The sequence below is a fragment of the Megascapheus bottae genome, chromosome 22 (genome assembly GCF_031878675.1).
Source record: "Megascapheus bottae isolate mThoBot1 chromosome 22, mThoBot2.hap1, whole genome shotgun sequence".
Classification (NCBI taxonomy): Eukaryota; Metazoa; Chordata; class Mammalia; order Rodentia; family Geomyidae; genus Megascapheus; species Megascapheus bottae.
The window spans coordinates 31,283,639-31,290,352 of NC_143530.1; the positions used below are offsets into that span (position 1 = coordinate 31,283,639).

Below are 6,714 nucleotides of genomic sequence, written 5' to 3' on the forward strand. Positions count from 1 at the left end.
TTTTTGCCTTTCTGTGGTATCTGGACTTGGCTCTGTTGGTTTTATCAGCATCTGGCAAATCCATAAATACTTTATCCTTGCTGTTGCCTTCATCCAAACTGTTGCTGAGATTCCTCTTGATCCCTTTCTAGGTTTTCTTGTTTCTGTTCCTGACCAGAATTCTATGGTATTGCTGCCAGAACAGTTCTGTTAGAATGTCAGTCAGATTATGCCATTATAAATCATTTTCTACTCATTCTGGATGTTTGAACCTACGTATCTTCCATGACTAACAATTTGCCACCTTCATTGACCCCTCACTCCTTAGCACCATCAGTACTGTGCTCTCAGTTCTACCTACCAATTGCCGTCTCACTTTATTCCCTCTTTGTAGGAATTTCTACAGCTTTGGAGCATGCTGGCAAATTGGAAATGCCAGTATCTGCTTATCACGTTCTCTCTTCTCTCCATAATATCTTCACTTAAATACTATCTTCTTGGTGAGACCTCCCAGTCTTCATCATGCAAAGCTATATGACTCATTTTCCTCCCTACCTCATCTATCCTTTGTTCTTCTTCATAGAACTCACTCCCTTCTGCTTGTTTTCTGTCTCTTTTCACTAGCATGTGAATTACTTGACGGTTGGCAGGCATATCCATCTACTTCTATGTATTCAGGAGTTGGCATAATGTAGTTTCCCACTAACCATTTCTCAATTAAATGAGTAAATGATGGTTGCCAATGTCTTCTGTGAGTGAGCTTGCATTTCTCTGGGAGAAGAAAACAGTGAGCTTCTATGTGGAATGTCACTACAAGTCACAATCTAGTGAGAAAGCAAATGAAATACGAGCAGCCCAGGCCAAACTTATCTAGAGGATCTCAGATGGGATTAAAACACTGATAAGTGCTCACTTCGGCAGCACATATAATAAAATTGGAACGATACAGAGAAGATTAGCATGGCCCCTGCGCAAGGATGACACGCAAATTCGTGAAGCGTTCCATATTTTTTAATATTTGCTTAATTGGTTATTTGAAATTGGATAGGGAAGGGGGGAAATCAAGATAAATGGGGGGGGGGAGGGGGGAAGGAAATGGGGACTATGTCCTAAGAAAGGGTATCAATGTTTGTGAAGTTATGCACCTTCTATCTGGTGAATATAATGTAACCCTTCTATTAATCACAATAAAAATTATTTAAGTAAAAAAACCACTGATAAGCAGGAGGTTTTAATACACACAAAATGCTTGGCTCATGGTAGGGGCTTTAGTCTTTGAATATTCTTTGCTTCTTTGTCCTAACAGAATACAAAGGTCATTCAAGTTTTTCTTTCAGCCTTTTCAATAAAGTACCACTCCCCCTCTCAGTGAGGTGTGAATGTGTGATTTTTATTAGTCTAGCCGCTAGAGCTCTTCTTTGTAACTTACCCAAATTGCCTGAAAAGGAAGTGCCATTTTGTTGGCTCATAATGCTCCAAAGTTTATGATAGTGTTGACTTTAACTGCCATCTAATCCAGGTTCTCAAATGATATCATCGCATGTAATTTCTCTTCCCCTGGCTACTTTGTCTTCTTCATAGATAGTTTCTCTTCTCAAGGTGGCAAGATGGCTGTTGCGCAATGAGTCTTGTTTATCTTTAAGGGCTCATTTTTTCCTCTGGCTCCCCTGAGAGTCCCTGTGATGTGACTAGCTTCAGTTATTTACCACTTTGCTCTGTAGCCAGGGAAATGCTGCATGGAGACTGGTTCACCCGTGGGTGTTAGATAAATATCTATGGTAAGTAAACGGGCTTGTTCACTTGTAGTTGTAACCAAAAAAGAAAGAAAAGGAAAAAAAAACCACACTTAGAGCAATCAATCTGAGTCATTGATGAGGAAAGCTTTATTTAAGCTCATGATTCGAAGTTTTAGTTCATGGTCAGCTAACTCCACTTTTGTAGGCCTGAGTCAAAGCAGAATGTCATGGTCCAATCGCTTGGTAGGGGAAAGCTACTCATTCCCCTACTGCCAGGAAAGCAGAGATAGAGAGGCAGAAAGCAAGGACAAGTATACACTTGAAGGACATCCCATCAATGACCTTGCCCTGCAACTACACCCAACCTTAATTTCCATCACCTCCTAATAGGACTATTAAATAATGATTTTGTTTGTGGATTGATCCTTTTGTGTGTGTGTGTGTGCAGATTCTAGAGCTTGAATTTAGGGCCTGGGTACTGTCCTCGAGTATTCTAGTATTTTACCACTTGAGCTATAGCTAGTTTCACTTCTGGTTTTAGATTGTTAACTGGAGATAAGAATCTTAGACTTTCCTTTTTGGGCTAGCTTTAAACTGTGATCCTCAGATCTCACCTCTTGATGTAGCTTGGATTATAGGTATAAGCCACTGGTGTCTAGCTGATCCATTTTTTAATGTCAGAGCTCTCATGATCCAATCGCTTCTGAAATCCCCTGTGCTGAACAATAAATACTCCAGTAGTTTCTAAGTCTTCGACACATAAGTTTGTATAGGACCTTTCACATCTAAACCATAATTGAACAAATAATTTTTCTCAGTCTGCCTCAATTTTCTGAAGTTCATTTTTTTAGATACCTTAGCATCCAGTATTTGAATTGTATATGAAAATGAATCAAAGAATAGCATATATGATGACACCATTGATATCAACTTCTTCCAAATCTTAAGAAAACTAGTGTAAATAACTGGATATGTGAAGTTACAAGATCATTTACAAGTATTGACTTAATAATTTTTTAGCAATGGAAAGTTTTCTAGTGATGATGATGGTAATGATGATAAGGATAACAGAAAACACTTAGACAATAGGGACAGATAGTCTGTGCAAAGTCTAACCTATCATTTTCCAAAAGATCATATAAGTTGAGACTTTCTAGGTATGTGAATTTTCTTTGGGAAACTGAATTAGAACAATAGAGTAAAATACGTTGAAGACAAATGAAGAACAAACATTCTATGGGCAGCATTTCTGTTTCTGTTTTTGGAAGAATATTTTTATTATACCTTTCTCCTCCCCTTCTTGATAAAGTTATGAAGAAAAAGTTCTAGGAATTTGGGCAAACTATGGCAATCAGTGAGGTAATTCTATCAGCCCCTGTGAGTGTCTCTTCTAGGAGCCAATCCCAGAACTTGGCCACACAAAAGGAACATGCTTTGCATAATTTGTCTGGCAAGCAGTGATTACCCCTTGCAGATTGTATGTTTTTCCAAGTAGTCCTGCTGATTAGAGCTCAGAGTGAAATCTGGGCTGGTTGATAACCTGGATACCTGGGCTTTCTGCTGCATTAAACCTTTCTGGACAGCTTTTAAGGGGCAGCATTCACACTGGTAGACTTTCCCTGACTTTGGAAGCTGTATCGACTTGCCAGGAATTTGCTTCTTGTAGGCTTTCAAAAGGTAAAACATAGGCATGGGTAATATAAACATTACTATGCTACTTTTGAGATGGCGCATTCTCCAGTAAAATCTGTACTTTGTGGTTAAATTTTTAAGTAATTCAGTGAATAATTAATGGGTGTTATTTGTCATTATTATCTCTATGTAACCAATGTTTCATTTCCCCAACTTCTATCCCAAGGTATAATATTCCCAATTGTTGCCCAATAGTGGAAAGTAGAGAGAATTAGAAAAATACCGGGATAGAAAGTATTTGAGAAATGTCTGCCAATCCATCATTTCCATTAGTATATTGAAGTCTTGAAACATCATTCATTTCCCAAAGTTATAATTGTTTACAGAACTGTTTTCTACATATGATAATTTCTAATAAACCTTGGTCTTAATTTCCAGACAATACAACATTATAAAATGATAGTTCAAGAAAACTTAAAAAACAACACTTACACCAGCATGTGATTTTTTGCTTTGCTAGATGCTAATCTATGTATCATTGTAAATACATAAGGATTTTAGCTGTCATAAAAAGACACAAAAGGCCGGGAGTTTGGCTTAGTGGTAGAGGGCTTGCTTAGCATGCATGAAGACCTGGGTTCGATTCCTTGGTACCAGGTACATCGAAAATAAGCTGGAAGTGGTAGAGCTCTTGAGAAAGTCCAAGGACAGTGCTCAGGCCCTGAGCTCAAGCCCAGAACTGGCAAAAAAAAAGACACAAAAATCTAGGCCTGTGATCTTTTGCTCTGAACAAAGGGGTCAGAAAACTTCCTGTGTAGAAGGCCAGATAGTAACAACTTTTGGCTGTATAGTCTGTATGCACTTTGTCACCTAGCTCAGTTCTTCCATAGTAGCCTGAAAGCTATCAGAAAATAATGGAAACATCTATGAGCAGGGCCAGGTTCCAATAAAGCTTTTATTGATTGAAAGCAATAGTCTTGACTTGCGAAGTAATATGAAATCTAATATTCCTGTCCCTTGCTAAGGATTTGGGCTCCAGACTTATGCCACTGGTGGCAAGACCTAGTTGGAGCTTCTAGGTCATTGGGAGATGCCCTTGAGGGCATGGAATGAACTGTTTGTCCTTTCTTTCTCTTCTGCTTTCTGACTAGTGAGATGACTAGTTCTGCTCTGAATATGCTTTTGCTATGGTATGCTATCTTGCCACAAACCCTAGAGAAATTAGGCCCACAGTGGGCCAGATTTTCTGAGCCCTTCTACAATGGCTTTCTTTCTTTTTTGCCAGTCGTGGGGCTTGGACTCAGGGCCTGGGCAAGGGCCTTGGACACTTTATGCTCAAGCCTAGCGCTCTGCCACCTGAGCCACAGCACCACTTCTGGCTTTTTCTGTGTATGTGGTACTGAGGAATCCAACTCCATGCTTCGTTCATACAAGGTGAAAACTCTACTACTAGACTATGCTTCTGGTCCCTACAATGACTTTCTTAAGTATTTGCTAAAGTGCCAGAAACTAACATAATATATTAGAGAAATATTTATGGCAGGAGAAGATGGAGGCTGAACATTATCTATGTAGGGTTAGAAGATTCTCAAATGATGCTATTAAAAATATCAGCTCTATATACATCAAGTTGATGGTTTTGGACTTTGTCTAGGGCTTTCATTGATTAGGCAGTTTATCATTCATTCATGCAGTCGTTCCACCTGTTTCTTGAGAGCTTGCTGTGTACTGGGCAACTTGCTATATTAATTTTGCAGTCAGTGCCTTCTTGGATGCCATTCCTTGTCCTATTTATTTTCATGATAAGATTTCAAAGGAAAACTCTTAACACATATGGTAAAGGCCTTTTCAGTTGAAAAAAATAAAAAGCCAAAATATTTAACCTGACTGAAAATGTATTACCAAACAACTTTGCTTCTGGCATAAAGCAGGTCTATGTATAAACACATCATAAAAATAGATAAAACAAGAGCAGAGAGCCCAGAAGGGCAAAGTTGTCTTTTAGATACAGTCCTGGTGACAAGTTGTGCAATGCCAGAGGACAAAGCAAACTCAGCCAGACTTCAAGCCAACAGATATTTATTGAACTCCAGTTCTACATGAGGCATTGTGATGCTTGCTTTTGGGGATATGAAGATGAGTAGGACGGCATTTCTACCCTTGAGGTATTTATGAGAGGAGACAGAGATGCACAGAACTGCCATACAAGGCAAGATGCATTAAGTGCTTCCAGAGAGATCCATCGGAATTGCTTAGGGAGACTGTGGGAATACTGTGGTTAATTTTTACTGTAAATAGGGGGCAGGCTTCATGCCTGATCAGATTAAAATACTGTAAGTTTAGATAAGGTTTTGAGAGACACAGAGGGATAGGGCAAAGTAAGCAACATATGAGAAGCAGTGCAAAGATAATACCAGTGTGTTCAGTGTTCAGAGTTTAGGTCAGAACAAAGCACAGCTACCAGGAATGGGAACTGGCTTCTTCAGATTTAACATTTATAACTCAAGATTCTGTACACTGAAGCCCTAACTCCATATGGAGGACCCTCAAAAGACTAAACATCGAGCTCCCCTATGACCCAGCAATTCCGCTCCTGGGCATTTACCCAAAAACCCACACTAAAGCTACTAGCACAGCCATGTTCATTGCAGCATCATTTGCCACAGCTCTGGAATCAATCCATATGCCCCTGCATAGATGAAAGGATCAAGAAAATTGTATATATACACAATGGAATTCTGTGCTTCCATCAGAAAACATGACATCATTCCATTCATAAGGAAATGGAAAGACTTAGAAAATATCATGTTAAGTGAAGTAACCCAGACCTGAAGAAACATAGGCTCAATGGTTTCCCTCATTTGGAATAACTATAATATATGTAGGGTATTCTTAGCCAAAGATCCCAATAACTCAATTGTTATATGCATATCGCTACATAAACTGATGCTTATGAAAATGAATTCCAAGGAATGGAAACAAGAGGATTTTTGCTTTGTATACTGTGTATATAATTTTATGATTTGGAGAAGGGAAAAGGAATCACATAAAAGGGTGAATCAATGCAACAGTGATACTCATTAGACACTATGTACTCGAGGGAGAGGGGAGTCAGAGGGGGAAATGTGAGAAAACAAGGGAGGGGGTGACACTGTTCAAAAAAAATGTACTCATTACCTTATGTAAGTGGAGTCCTTCTGTATATCACCTTTACAATAAAAAAAAAATAAAGTCCTGACAATTAGGATGGTTATGCTTGGAAGGGGAGCTTTTGGAAAAAAATTGTGTTTGAATGGGGTCAAGGGGCTGGAGTCCATATAGTAGAATTGGTGCCCTTGCAAGTGAATGCACAGAACAGAGCTAGTTG

General features: G+C 39.0%; 1 non-coding gene across 1 annotated transcript; it reads left to right on the plus strand.

Annotated features, from left to right (window-relative positions):
- Positions 1–884: 884 nt before the first annotated feature.
- Positions 885–991, plus strand: LOC150048471 (U6 spliceosomal RNA). Its single transcript, XR_016539365.1, has one exon. It is a non-coding gene; the product is annotated as a U6 spliceosomal RNA (small nuclear RNA).
- The last annotated feature ends 5,723 nt before the right edge of the window (positions 992–6,714 follow it).